A 16,347-nucleotide genomic window follows, 5' to 3' on the forward strand; every position below is an offset into this window, starting at 1 on the left:
TTCTTGGACAAAGGATAGAGAAGAAGTTTAGGCCCATTTATTATGCTAGCAAAACATTAAACGAGGCCCAGCAGAACTACACCACTACAGAGAAGGAGCTTCTTGCAGTTGTGTACGCCTTCAACAAATTTCGACCCTACTTGGGGTTGTCCAAAGTAGTTGTGCATACAGACCACACTACGTTGCGCTACTTGTTCGCGAAAAAGGATGCTAAGCCTAGGTTAATCCGCTGGCTGTTATTGCTTCAAGAGTTTGATCTCAAAATTAAGGATAAAAAGGGAACAGAAAATGTCGCGGCTGATCATTTGTCAAGGATTTCTCACCAAGGCAGCCAGGAACAACCAGAGATTTTGGAAATATTTCGAGACGGGCATCCATTCGCCGCACAGCATGCGCCATGGTTTGTTGATATTGCTAATTACCTAGCAAGTTCTCTTAAGCCTCACAACATGTCCACTAATCAGAGGAGGAAGTTTTTTGTTGAAGTTAAATATTATTTTTGGGAAGACCCCTATCTTTTCAGGTTATGCGCCGACCAAATTATTCGAAGGTGTATATCGCAGGAGGAGGGACAGGATGTTCTAAGCCATTGTCATGAATGAGAAGCTGGAGGGCACCATAGTGCTAGTAGAACTGCAGCCAAGGTTCTTCAATCAGGTTTTTTCTGGCCAACACTTTTTAAAGATGCCCATCTATTCGTTAGCACTTGCAATGAGTGCCAACGAACAGGCTAGAAATGCCATGCCCCTCAACAACATAGTTGTTTGTGAAATTTTTGATATATAGGGCATAGATTTTATGGGTCCATTCCCTACGTCTTTTGGGAATAAATATATCTTAGTGGATGTAGATTATGTGAGCAAGTGGGTTGAAGCAATGGCTAGTCCCACCAATGACGATTGTAATGTTGTAAAGTTCCTAAAAAGGCTGTTTGCCAGATTCGGTGTCCCACGATTGATCATTAGTGATTAAGGAATCCATTTTTGCAATGCCAAATTTGAGAAACTGATGGGCAAGCTTGGGGTCTCCCACAGAATTACCACACCTTACCATCCACAAACAAGTGGACAGGTGGAGATTTCCAATCGTGAAATCAAAAGAATTTTAGAAAAATCTGTTGGCAGTTCTAGGAGAGACTGGGCAAACAAGCTTGACGATGCTCTTTGGGCATATAGGACGGCCTATAAAACACCAATTGGAATGTCTCCATTTAGATTGTTATACGGAAAATCTTGCCACCTGCCGGTTAAAAATGGAACACATGGCTTTTTGGGCATTAACATTCTTAAATTTTGAGACACAGGCTGTTGGAGAACATAGACGGTTGCAACTGTGTGAGATGGAAGAATTCAGGTTGTTCTCCTACGAGAATGCAGTCAACTACAAAGAAAATACCAAACAGTGACACGATAAAAAGATCCAGGAAAAGGTTTTTCATGAAGGTCAAAACGTCCTTTTGTACAATTCAACGCTGAGACTTTTTCCAAGAAAGTTAAAGTCACGATGGTCAGGACCATTCACAGTAAACAGGGTGTTCGAGCATGGAGTTGTGGAGATTTTCACAAATGGTGATGCTCCTTTCAAAGTGAACGGGCATCGTCTCAAACCGTATCTTGAGAATGACCAAAAGAGGAAGATTGACACTGTTCACTTCCAGGACCCTCCGCACCATTGATCAGAGACACAGGGTGTTCGCTGCAAACACCAATTGCAGCAGGAAAGTACCCCTCCAACAATTCCTTTTTATTTTATTATCCCTCACCATGTGTTAAGTCATTTACCTGATAACAATTACATTGTCTCATTTTTGCTTTAACCATGCATTCAAGTCAAATCGATATATTCACAAGGAAAAATATAAAACTTCTACCCTTGTCAATAAGAGTGAAGTTTTAAATTTTGCTTGTGTAATCTTTGGAGGGATGTGGAGCTAGGTCGTAAGAGTTTTTTGGGGGGAATAAATTCAAAAAAAAAAAAAAATAAACACACAAATCAGAAGGATAAGGGACATGTCAAAGCCACTGTCATAGGCTGTAATTTCAGCCTAAACGCCCCCTCGGTAAAAAAACAAAAGTGGATGGTGTGCCGTAAATGAAAGATTAATGGTACCATCGTGTCTTTTCGCCTGGAATGGTCATCTCTCCATATAACTTATTCCAGGTGGCAGATTAGGAGACGATCTTTAGGGCGATACTTCAAGAGATCTGTCTCCTCGTTTCTACTTAAAGGATGCAGACTGCTGGGTACCCTAATTAGTCTTTACGCACTATTCTCTCTCACATTTACCAAGAATTCTTTTTCTCATACACGGTTGCTGAGGCACCTATTTAGTTTGATTTACAGATGAGAACTCGTGGTTCGGGAAAGCACGTAAAAGTCGAGGGCTCGACCAAGAAAGAGAAAGCCAAAGGCAAGATGACTAAACCAAGCACAATCACTTTCGTTCCGGATGAAAAGCTAGTGAAAAAACTCTCTCAGTTCAAAGATGCTGAGGTGCAAAAGTACTACGAAGATCTGGCTAAACTTGAATTCGGGCCCATATGAACAGTTTGTTGGGACACCCTGATGAGGCTCAAGCTTTCTGAACGTGTGCGCAAGCTCATGGAAGCAGGCCATTTCGGCTGCTTCTTTGAGATGACGGAGCCGGCATACAAGGAATTGACGTTAGAGTTCCTGGCTACTTTCAAGCACGATGCTGAGATCACTGACCTTGAAGAAGAAGGGAAGTTCAGTTTCACGCTCATGGGTCACACTCAGAGACCATCACTCAACATGTTTAACAGTTTGTTAGGCGCTTCGGACGATGATGATCTGGAGTCCGAGAGCTATAAGGAAGCCTTTACAAAGACCCCTGATGTCTTTAACCCTACTGCCTTCTAGAATTCTATTTTGGGACAGCAACATTATGACGGAAGCGTTTCCAATGCGTCAAATATTGATGATTATACTATTCGTTACTTGCATAAACTGGTCTCCGGCACAATCTTTGCTCGTGAAAATCAAGCCACTATACCACATGCAGACCTTACAGCTTTGTGGAGTATGGCAATCGGGCCAATGATGAATTTAGGTTACTGGTTTGGGGAGTACATCAGTGCTTTTGGTAAAAATAACTCTTCGGTCATCTGTTGCGGGAGCATTGTCATTAGAATTGATGAATCCATATGAGTTTTTAAGCCTGAGGACCACTCTCGGCTCACTATTGTGAACCACCCGGACCAGATTGATCTCCGGAGTCTGCAGAAAATGTTGTTTGGCAAACTGGTGAATGGAAAGTGGGTTTGGATGGCGGACTTTGTTGCGGCCAGGAGAGTCGAAAGCCGGAAGAGGAAAATTGAACCAACTGTGTCGGTCTCATCGGATTTCGAACAAGTCGAGCGGCCAAAGGACCTGGAGTTCTATAAGAAATGTGCAAAGCTTTCGAGTGAGGACATCCTTGACAATTTCAACGCCCTATTTGCTCAAAATCAAGCCAACCGAGAAATGATATTTGCCCTTGAGCAAAAATACGAATCACAACAGGGATCGATTAACATGCTCAGAACCATCTGTATTGAGGAGCATGGCAAGGAAAGTCCATCCGGTTTTTCAGTCAAGAGTCCGGTAAGAAAAATGCCTGAAACACCTGCTAATGCTAATGTTGATGCTTCCTCGAAAAGGGAGGGCATTCCTGCCACTGCGGATAGAGAGGTTAACTCCTCTCTTTCCCAACCCATCTGATTCGTCACCTTTGTCACTGTCCTAGCATTTGGTTACATCTAACACCCTTACTCTATCAAATTGTGCACTCTGCCTATTTTATTATGCTATTATTGTCTATAATTTGCTGCCATCCTGATAACATTGAGGATAATGTTCCGTTTTCATTTGGGGGTGGGGAGTTACACATCACAATATATGCAGGCATAACATGATAAATGCTTATTCAGGTTGTTAATTTAATTGATTTGGTGAATAACAAATATCCCCTTGAGAATCTTTGATGTAAATGTCCTTTGTAATCTTTTCTTTGTTGTCTCGTCTCCTTGTTTATTAAATCTCTTCGATTGTTTATTAAATCTCTTTGATGTAAATAACTTGTTCTTTCTAAACACCACGCAAAGAAACCCTTTCCTTTCACTGATATTCCTAAATACCTTGAATTCTGTCTTGTGTTTCAAAACCAACTGCTTAATTTGAAATCATGTGTTTTTAAAGATACACAAATCAGGAAAACAAAGGCAATTGAGCAGATGATGCTAAAGAAAAGATAGAAAGGAACCTGTGAATCATGTGTTTGGATGAAAAAAATCTTTAATGATTGTTCATTATGAATAGAAAGAGTAGTTTGTTATAAGAAGCAGGCTGTGTGGATCGGGTAAGGAAAGGAATGCTAATTTGTTGAAAGCTGTGTAGGTTAAATAATTTGCATAAAGACAGAGTTTATACACTTAAATAGCTTCTCATTGACAAACAAGAACCTGAGCCTAACATTACAACCTTTGTCAAGTCCTTTGGACTATGTTTGGAAGAATTTTGACCTATAGATTCAGGACCAAAAGGCAAACTCACACCCTAATGGTGTGGTGGCTGAGCTAAGGAGTGAAGTTGCATTCTTTTTCCTATAGTAAATAAATGTCATACGAGAGTGAGTGAATTATTCCAGTCCTTAGTGAGGCATGTCTGGCGAGTTGGTTGCTCCTTGTGAAAGTAGAAGTCTAAATTTTAAGCTTTAAGGAATTTCTCGATTAAAGGCACACAGTTTAAAACAAGCTTTAACTTTTCAATGAGATCATAGCTCGCATCTGTCAACTACCCCGCTGAACAAAACAATTTCTTTTCTCCATATCATTCTCTGTAATATTTCATTCCTAACTCTTCTTCTGTTGAATTTTTTTCCTTCTTACATTTGGTTGCTTGAGGACAAGCAAAGATTCAATTTGGGGGTATTTGTTAGGCATGAAATTGACTAAGTTTAGCACAATATTTATACAAGAATTGGGGTGTTTTTCTGTTATATTGCAAGAATGAAGGGCTGATTAATGTTTTTTTTTTTTGCAGATAAGTAAAGATTAAGCCAAACATGTTGGAAATAGCTTGTTTCGCAACTGCCAAAGAGGAGTGGAGCCTTTCTATGATCCAGCGGTCAAATGCCCGATAATCTGATGACGGACAGCGACAGAATAGAGGTGGGCGTGGCAGAGGCAGCAGGTGGAAAGGTATTTCAGTGGCGTTACCTAAAGTAGCATGATGACAAGAAGTTTTGACCCTTGAGTGTACAAGGGTCAAACGGATCCATAATCATTTCTGATTGTTTTAGTTTTTGGACAATTGACTTATTTCTGCATATTTTTGTAAGGGTACTTTCGGGTACCGATTTTGGCATTGGTCTTTCTCCTTTAAATAGATGTAGCAAAGGGAAGACTGGGAGGAGGTCGGATAGCTTATTAATTTTAGAACAAGAAAAGTCATTGTTTAGGAGAGAAAAGATCTCCAATGGAGTTTCTGAACGTTCAAAGAACTTCTGATTACTCACTGCTTGATATGAGTGAGTAATCCATTTTGAATGGGCACGGCCAGTCCGGGCCGGTGATGTAAGTCTTATAACTTTTGGAATGAATATGTAGTATTTTACCAATGATGTGTTGATGAGGGTTTATATTTCTGTGCTTCGGCATTTATGCATGTGATAGATGAATGTTAGGACACTGTTTGCATCTTCACTGATATCTCTATCAATCTCGCAACCTCGAAGCAGACATGTTAGATGGTTGTGTCAAAGGTTTTCTTAACAGAAATGCAGCTTTGATCTTAAAGCAAGAAAGAATGTTCCTTTAGGACGTTATTGGTTCTAGTAAATCTTAGAAACTTAAGAACACACGAAAGTTGACTTAAGTGAGCATTAAAGCGGATACTTTGACTTGATTGGTATTGTCACTACTTTGTTGGATTGTTCTATGACCTTGCACTACCTGTTCGGCAGTGTTTAGCCTGTTTTATCTTTTTAACTGTCATCTATTTGTCATATCTTTCATAGAATTATCAAGTCTTTTGTCTTAACTGACCAAACTCAAACAATCAACCCTACTGAGAAGATACCTTTACACACACACTGTTCAGCAACGATTTTCTAATATAATTTTGGATCTCAATCCCTGTGGAGACGATACTTGACTTATCACTTTATTACTTATATCTAGTACACTTGCTAGAGTCTCATTTTAGGACAACAATAACGTATGAAATTGTACAAATTTAACTATAAGGTTTTCAAGCAAGATCAATTTTAGTCATGAGCTATTGAAATTTTCAAAGGCTTAATGCATGTTTAAAGGGTGTTTGTTTTAGCGTTTCGCATGAGCGTTTTGCGGTTTTCTACCAAACCGCTAATAATATAGTGTTTGGTTATGATTATAAAACCGCAGCAGTTAGCGGTTTTGGAGCAAACAATAGCGGTTCACGGAAAGCTCCAATTTGGAGCTTTTCACGAAATGTTGTTTTTAGCTGTTTAGTTTTTGACAAAACTAGTCCAATTTTTATTCCTATTTACTTTTGGTATTCTTAAAAAAATATCTATGGTCACCTGTTATTAATAACCTGACATAATCTTACCAAAAAAAAAAATTAATAACCTGACATACATAATCCTTCTTTTTATTTATATAGATACAAAGTCCTTCTTTATTATTTTTCATCCCAACGAATTATACATTTGCCTTTGATAAAATATACCATGAGACAAGATAAAATATACTATGATTTCATCAAATTTTCAATAATCTGTTTTAGATATAATTGATATTTGGAAGATAGTTAAATACCAATCAAACCAGTTTTTTTTATAATTTTTGATAATGTATTACTAAAATTGATCTTGCTTGAAAATGTTATAGTTAAATTTAACTATCTCATATATTAAGGCTAGAATTGATCACTATTTCATATATTAAAGCTAAATTTAAACTTCTTTTCAAATGTTTGAGTTAAATTTAACATTTATTCCTTTATTAACAAAGAGCATACCATACCATGTGTTAGGTTGTGGATTCAAACTCATTCTAAAAAATTCCGTAAAAAAAATCATTTATTAAAAAAAAATTAAGCAGTTAATCACAATCAATATATTTAATTGATTTTACACATTATATCACATTGTCACGTTATATCGGCAGATGGGGATAGCGAGTAGAGGAGAGTGCTCGGGTATTTGCAGATGTTTGACCCTCCTCCAGGTGTGGATATATGAGTATTTTCCGGTGCTCCGTCCCATCAACTACTACTCCAGATCCCAGATGATTCTCCCCGAACGTGCAGATGGGAGATCAGGGTTCCAGGCAGGAAGGCCGCCCGACTCGAGATCATACGTGCATAGTTGGACCGCATGACGACAGCCGAGGTATTATTTAAAATTTTAGTATTATTTATAGTATAGTATTAGTTATAATTTTAGGGTTATTTAGTATTTTAGTATTATTTATAATTTTTGTATTATTTAGTATAGTATTATTTATAGTATACTATTATTTATAATTGAGTATTATTTTTTTTTTGCAAGTGACGTGGTTGCCTTATGGTCCAGTCGCCGATGACGATCAGCTACGAGTGTCCTACGCCGGTTGGATACGGTGTAGAGACATTGTTGAGTCGTATATGCCTGATCGAGTTCTACGTCAGGTCGGATATGTTCAGCCTATCCCGACTGAGCGTATTAGACTTGATACTGCATTCCGGCCATGGAAGTTTATATCGTACAGACTCGTGCATTCATCTGTCACAATTGATGATACCTGGTGGAGATTTCCATCGACTCGTGGCGTTAATCAAAAGAGATGCCAGCCAGTTGGATACGATCTCACTACTTGTGTTGCGGGGTATATGGAGTGGTACAAACGATATTCACATCTTCATCTCCTCCATGCCCCTCGGGATGTGCCGGTCCAGCATGCTCGCTCCAACAACGAATATGTAAGTTTATCATTATTTTGTTATTTATTATTGGTTTACATATGTTTGTTTTCTAATATTTATTTTTCTACAGTGAGTTAGCCGTTTGTGGCGTATCGCTCAGTGTTCGATCGTCGGGCGACATGATGAGGAGGGTCCACTTATTAGGAGAGATATGGATGAGTTTATGGACGAGTGGCGCCGGAACTGATATATGTTGTTATTTACTAGAACTTATTATTTTTAACACATTTTAATACTTTTAAAAATATATGTAATATTTTGTGTATATTAATTAATTTTAGTGTTAATGTTGTTAATTTTTATTTCTAAAAGGTTAATTCACAATAAACCGTATAATCCGAGTAATCTGTAATAAACCGTATAAAACATAAACTAAATTTAAATTCTTTTCCCTCCCGCCACGGGGGCGTGAGGCTATCACGCTGCACCACATGGTGAGGCGTGATACACACACCTCGCCTTGGTGAGGCGTGAGGCTATCACGCCTCACCACGTGGTGAGGCCTGATATACACACACCTCGCCTTGTGGTGAGGCGTGATTTCCTCACGTCTGCGTGGCGGGAGAGGAAAAAACTCTCAATTTCCCACCCCAAAACATCAAATGGTATTTTCATCATTTGACGGGGCTATGGATGAGAAATTGAGGCTATGTTTAACAACACCCATAATAAATGTTATAATATCTTCCTGTCGTAACATTTTTTATTCGCTTTTTTTTTTTGTAGTTTTATCTCTTTTTTTGCATTTTTCATGTTTTTTCTATTTTTATGTTTTTCTCATATCTTCTTTTATGCATTTTTCATGTTTTTCGTTGATTTTGATTGTGTGAATAAAATTTTATAATTATATTTAACGTAGCAAACATTATTATTGTAATAACAATTACATTTATTTACAATTTGTCAACCAAACATGGTAATAGAATCACTATTATATTACATTTTCATTACATTGCATTGCATTACAGCATACTAAACGATCCATAAAGTTTTATAAAAGGGTTAATTACAAAAAACTACTCTGTGGTTTGGCCGATTTGCGATGTGGTACCTGTGGTATTTTTTGTTACAAAAAGGTACTTGTGGTTGTCGCCGTTACCAAACTCAAGGAAACGGTAGAAAATCTGTTAAAAATCTGACGTGGCACAAGGGCAATTTAGGAAATTCAATTTTTTATTTATTTATTTATTTTTTTTCTCTCTCCTCCTCTCTCCTTCATCGTTGCTTCTCTTCTTCTTCTTCTGCGTTTTCTTTTCTTCTTCTGCGTTTTCTTCTTCTTCTTCTTCTTCTTCCTCCTCCTCCTCCTCTCTTCTCTTCTTCTTCCTATTTTTTCTTTTTTTTTCTAATTTCTTTTAATTCTGGAATTTCCAAAAATCTGGAATTTTCAGATTCTGGAAATTCCAGTCGTGAATCACGTCTGGAATTTCCAAAAATCTGGAAATTCCAGACGTGAATCATGTCTGGAATTTCCGGATTCTGGAAATTCCAGAAATCTGGAATTTCCAGATTTCTAGAAATTCCAGACGTGAAGAACGTCTTCATCACGTCTGGAATTTCCAGAAATCTGGAATTTCCAGAATTAAAAAAATAAAAAAAAAAAGAAAACAAGAGGAAGATGAAGAGAAGAAAAACAGAGAGAAGAAAAAGAAGAAGGAGAGAGAGAAGAAGAAGAAGAAGAAGGAGAAGAAGAAGAAGAAGAAGGAGAGAGAGAAGAAGAAGAAGAAGAAGAAGAAGAAGAAGAAGAAGAAGAAGAAGAAGAGAGAAGTCAACAAAAAAGTCAAAAAAAATCTGTTTCCGAAAATACCCCTGTAATTTAACAGTCAATTTTCCGTTTCCTTGATTTTGGTAACGGCGACAACCACAGGTACCTGTTTGTAACAAAAAATACCACAGGTACCACATCGCAAATCGTCCAAACCACATGGTAGTTTTTTGTAATTAACCCTTTATAAAATGCCCGTTGTGAATTGAAAATTTTCAATTGTGGAATAGAAAGTTTTTGTACTATTTTTTTCTTGAAAAAACGACAACTTTTTCAAATTGAAGTATAAATTTTATTAAGTTTTTTTCAATGTTCTCATATCGGACCGGATATCAAATCAGATCTATAGATGGACCACGAGTCACTTAGTCGGATCAGATGGCTCGTATTGATCGGACCAGATGACGTAATAAGTAAATAAATAATATTTATATATTAGATATATAATTAATATAAAATTATTTTTATAAATTATATATATCTAAAACAAATTATAAACAATTTTTGGTTTCAAATGTGAGTCACTTGCCAGATCTTCCTCGAGTAGTGATGTCCACCTCGTGAGCTGGAGCAGGCCGAGAGAGGGGGTTGTGAAGCTGAATACTGATGGTTCCTGCCTCAGTCATGGTAAGATTGTTGTCGGAGGTGTTCTTAGGGATGCGAGAGGCGCCTGGCTTTCTGGGTTTACCCAGAATTTGGGTTTGGGTTCTTCCTTCTCTGCGGAGCTCTAGGGCATTCTCTCTGGGATCCAGCTGGCGATTAGGCTTGGTGTTAAGAGGCTTTCTGTGGAGTCTGATAACTTGGAGGCCATCAATATGATTTTGGGTCATGCCATGGGTCTTCATAACCGCAACCTTATTAAAGCTATTAAGAGGCTTAGCCCCTCATTTGATATCATTGAGTTCAGCCACATTTTTTGGGTGCAGAACCGTGTTGCAGATCACTTGGCGGCGGCAAGCCATGAGGGGGTGTTAGGTGTTTCTACCCTTACCGTTCCCCCTATCGCTCTTTCTCCTCTTCTTTTAGAGGATAGGATTGGGGTTAGCTTTCCTAGGCTAATCCCGGTGTAGTTGCTTGTTTTGCTTTGCTTTCCTTTCCTTTTCTACCAAAAAAAAAAAAAACAATTTTTGGTTTGTTATTTTTTTATCAACTTGAAGCTTAAATATGTAACGAATAAATGGAGTTTAAAATAGCTTGAAATATATTAACATTCTATGTCATGAAATCTTTTTAACTTTAACAGTATATTATAAACTCAAAACGGAAAATTTCACCATTCTGTAATCTCATGGATCATGTTACGCCTTTTAATTGATAAATAGTTAATTTACATCGATGAACTAAGTCGATTATTGAGGTAATAAAAAAGAATCAATGATTAGTCTCTAAATATAGGAGAACCTCTAATACTAATAGTACTCTACACAAATTCAAACGATAGAAACTCGGATTGAGACGATAATGGTTTTTGGGTTGAGTTTTCGGAAAGTGGTTCTCTAATTATTTTTAGCAACACAAAAACTCCATTTGAAGATAGACTAGTGAACACCCAAGGGAGAAAAGGGTTACCAAGGAAAAGAATTCATGGTAAAGACAAGATAGGCTTAGACTAGAAAAACTTGTGCTAGAAAACATAAGATAATATATATTTCTTTCGGGTTTTGTCGGTAAACAAAAAATCAAGTGTATTCAAGTGGGGTTTTCTGGAAAGTATTAATAAGCTAGACCCATGCTTCGAGTTGTTTCATGCCATAAATAAACTTGAACACTCAAGAAATCTGTTGGACAAGCAGATTTGCATCTTTTACAACCAACACAATCCTCTGTTCTTGGAGCAGAAGCAATTTGCTTGGATTTATATCCATCCCAATGTATCATTTCTAACGGTCTTGATCACGTGCACCTTAATGAGTATGTAGAATTTGCTAATTCATCGTTAGATCTAGGCTTATTAGAATCATCAGATAGAGATTCAAAGCATCCTGAGGTTTAAATTTAATAAGCCAATATCTAACAGTGAATGAGCAAATTCACTTGTTCATTAAGGTGCATGTAAAAATTCCTTCATTTCTAATACATCCGTGGGGAAGGCTCGGACACATTGAGTACACCTTATACATGTATCATAAATTTTGACTAAATATGACATTAGATTAAAAAAAATTAATATCATAAAATTTCAATCTAGTAAATTTCTAAATGAATCATCATATATTTAGAAATCAGACAAATCAATGAGTGATTTACTAGAAATCTTATGTTCAATTCTCGATCAACTTCTGAGATAAAGTCAAGATACTAAAATTTCTTACGTTTCCACAACCATGATTAGACAACTTACATATCATACATGCCAACTCAAATTAATGAATATGAAAATTATATTCGATACAATTACTATTACTTATTCAATAAATTTGATTGATTGATACGGATGGATTTTCTGTTATAATAAATAGACGAAACAATAGCCGGTCCAATTGCTGCCGAGGCTGCGATAGCTATAAGAAAAATTGAAAAAATATTTCCTTTTAGTTGGCGACTATCAAAAAAATCAGAAAGCGTTACGAAATGTATATATATTAACAACATTCAGTATAAGTTCAAGACACATAAGGGCTCTAACCATACTTCTTTTGACCACTCCAGGAATATACAATAGGAATAATATTTATTTATTCATTTATTTGTCCTTTTCTTTGTTCACAAACAAAATTTTCAAACTTGGTCAACATTCTAAGTTCTAACACGCAAGGGCGGAGCCAGAAGGGGCGGGGAGGGTCGGCCGACCCTCCGGCTCCGCCGGAAACCCCATGGTAGGGGGGTTTCAACTCTGGGTCCACCGGGATCCGCCATGGCTGGAGCCCCTCCAGCCATGGCGGAAGAAGTTCCAGCCATGGCGGCTGAACTTCTTCTTCGTTTCTCTAAATTAGATGGAAAGGGCAGGGGCAATTCTGCCCTTTCCATCTTTTTTTTTTTTTTTGACCTAAACAGCACAAAACGACTCCGTTTTGTGCTGTGTAGGTAAAAAAAAATTAAAAGATGGAAAGGGCAAAATTGCCCCTGCCCTTTCTATCTGTTGATTTGTTATTTTCAAATTCCTTGGTTTACTCTCTTTTCTTTCGACAAAAGTAGATCAAACTTTGGTAAATTTTTCAAATTGGTCCAAAGTTTTTTTAAAATTTCAATTCCTCAATCATTTTCAATTCTCACTCAATTTCTAATTTCTAATTTAAGGTATAATTTAGATATTGATATTTACTTTGATTTCAATCAATTATGATTTATTTACTATATTGAGGATTATTAATATGTTGTTTGCTTAGAAATTTTTTAGTAATGATAATTAATTTAGGGATTTCCAATTTAGGATTTCTTGAGATTTATAAAATAGCATGGACCGATCTAGCCCGACCCGTAGTATCTACCCCGACCCGCATTTAAAAAAATTGTCTACGGTCTAGCCCCTCCGACCTATAGGTCCTAGCTCCGCCACTGCTAACACGAGTGTAGATGAGAAATAAACTATTCTAATTTTCAATAATATGTGTATGGAAAAATTACAAAATTAGATTAAATGGAATTACAAAATTAGATTAAATGGGAGACTCATTTATATATTTAGCTCATTTACCAAAATTACTATATATCTAGACTATTTTTGTGTGACTTTTCTAAAATATCCTTAATATATATATAACACTTAGAAATTTTTTAACATTTCTTCTCTCTCCCTTCCGTCTGACTTCGCATATTTCGCAATATGCGAAGTATGCGAAGATAATATTTGGTTCAGTAGATGATTTTAATTCGCAGATTTCACATTATGCGAAGCCTACGAAGACAATACAAATTCGCAGATTAACTTTCATTTTCGCAGATTTCGCAATATACAAAGTAAAAGACGTGTTTTTAAACAGTATTATCTTCGTATATTGCGAAATCTGCGAAGTGGTATATAACAAAAAAGACATAACAACAAGGGTACAACAATAATTCTAACATTAAGATCATAACATTATCAAAATTTACAATAAAATTACAACAATAACAACATTAAAATCATAACATTATCAAAATTTACAACAAGATTGCAACAGTAACAACATTAAAATCATTTGAACGTCAATATGACCAATCTTGATGGAAATTTCTCCATGTTTCAGAGAAGAATTTACGAAAAATCGGCAGGTTCCCACCCCCCTACATCCCAGTACACCGCCTTCTTGAAAGGGATGTTATGTATTCACCCACCTTCACAAAAATTAAATCGTGTTAGGAAGAAAAATAACGATTTGGCTTCACGAAAAGAGGATTCTGCGAAGTCTGCTAAGAGAAATGTGACGATTTTACTTTGCGAAACCAGATTACGCGAAGTCTGCGAAGGTAAAAATCATGAACAATTCTCTTTGCACATTTCGCGTAATATGTTTTCGCGAAGTAAAATCGTCCGTTTCAGCATCTTTTTCCTCGCAGACCTTCGCAAAAGCCCATTTCGCGAAGTGATTTTCTGAAAAAAAAACGAAGAGAAAATAGTAGATACTTATATTTTTTTCTGTCTTTTACCATTAAAATCGTCAATAACCATATGATAAACGCAGAAAAACAATGAAAATAACCCTGAATAACGATTTCTTCGATCCGTACAAGAAGAGAGAAACCAAGAGACGATAAGAAACAGGAAGATGAAGAACATTGACTTAACTTTCTAGCAATAGAAAGATGAAGAATCAATAGATAGAAGAGAGGAAGAAGAGAAAGACATGGTAATGAAGAAAATGGTACAGATTTCGCAATATAAAGGAAGAGAGAAAGATCAAAGGTCTGGGAAGGGGAGAGAAACCGTACAAGAAAAAGGAAGGGGAACGGGGGAAGATGAAAGATTGGGATATTTTGGGAAAGTCACACAAAAATAGTCTAAATATATAGTAGATTGGGTAAATGGATTAAATATGTAAATGAGACTCCTATTTGACCCAATTTTATAATTTTCCTTATTTGTATTAAGATTAGTACCAAGCCGAGTCGAGCCCAATTTATGTAGGTTTGGTATTGGCTCGTTAATATCTCGAGTTGAGTTTTGATTGCACTTTAACCGAGTCGAGCTTTTATTGTAATTTTAACGAGCTTTAATCAGATTCATCATAAATACATAGAATAAGTAGTGTATAGAGATGGCAACGGATAGTGTACCCGCGGGTACCCGGCACTATCCGACCCTAATGGGACTACTCGTACCCTGCATAAAAGGGTATAGGACGGGTATGGGATCAAAATCATTACCCGTTAGGGTAATGAGACGGGTATGGGAATACCCCCTAGGGTACCCGTTACCCGTCATAAAAAAAATTTATATTAATAAATATAATTGTTTTTTAGATGTAAGACATGAAATTTAAACCACAACCATTTATTTTTCAACAATTGAGTGATACCAATAAGCTACTTTATTCTTATTGATTATGGTTCAATTTATTCAATTTTTAGATTGATGATTTATTAAATTTATAGTTTGTTAAATTTGCAATATATTTTTTAAATTTATTGATTCTTAACGGGTAAGGGTACCCGCGAATTAAATGGGAAGGGTATGGGATGCAAAAAGTATACCCGTTAGGGTAATGGGACGGGTAATTAAAAAATAAAAGGGTAAGGGTTTGGGAATGACATTACCCGCGGGTACCCTACCCGTTCCCATCCCTAGTAGTGTATGAGAAAAAAAAATCTTATAACATTTTCCACATGAGTTTAGTTTTTTTTTTTTTTTTAAACGGGAAAAACAATAACAATGTAATATATGTTACTCGTAGTCGGAGAACACAAACTCACATAACACGATAATTTTATTGTTGTCGTTGTTGCATATAGACAATAACTGCTAGTGCTACTAGTGTTGTATGAGTTGAGATTTGTGAACTTGATTGTAATGTATTTTGTTCCTCACCAAAACCTAATTTTCTAACTAAAGTCCCAAAGTCCAAAGTTTTTTTCGATGGTCAAATCTTGGGTGAGTTGTAAATTATAATTAAAAATTCATAATAATCAATAAAAAAATTAAAATAATAAAATATATATTAACTAAAAAATTAAAAAAATATGTATAGTAATTAAAAAATAATTGAACATGTTCGTAAGATTTCACACTCAAGTTAAGACTATTGAGCTGAGCTTTGAACGAAACAAGGCACAGACTCGTTAATGCTCGAGACGATTCTAAACTCAAGTCAAGTGCTATCGAGCCGAGTTCGAATGGTTTGCGGCCTATTAACTAGGGATCTAAATGGGATGGGACGGGACGGGAAATGCATTTTCCATCCCCATTCCCTGACTAGTCGGGGACTCCCCATCCTTGTCCCCGCAAGCTAAACGGGAACAACCCATCCCCGTCCTGCGGGGAATCCTTATCCTTGTCCCTGCGAGCTAAACGGGAACAACCAATCCGCGTCCCACGGAGATCCCCGGTCCCCGTTTACAGATAATCCAAAAATGATATCCTCATTTTCCATTTTCCGCGGAAAATTACCGTTTATGTTTAAAAAACATCAGTAAAGACAAAAACATTTAACAAACACTAGCTAATAATACCAAGTATTGACAATCATTCTCAAATTTTCCAAATCACAAAAAAAAAAAAAAAA

Source organism: Euphorbia lathyris, chromosome 10 (assembly GCF_963576675.1).
Source record: "Euphorbia lathyris chromosome 10, ddEupLath1.1, whole genome shotgun sequence".
NCBI classification, from domain to species: domain Eukaryota; kingdom Viridiplantae; phylum Streptophyta; class Magnoliopsida; order Malpighiales; family Euphorbiaceae; genus Euphorbia; species Euphorbia lathyris.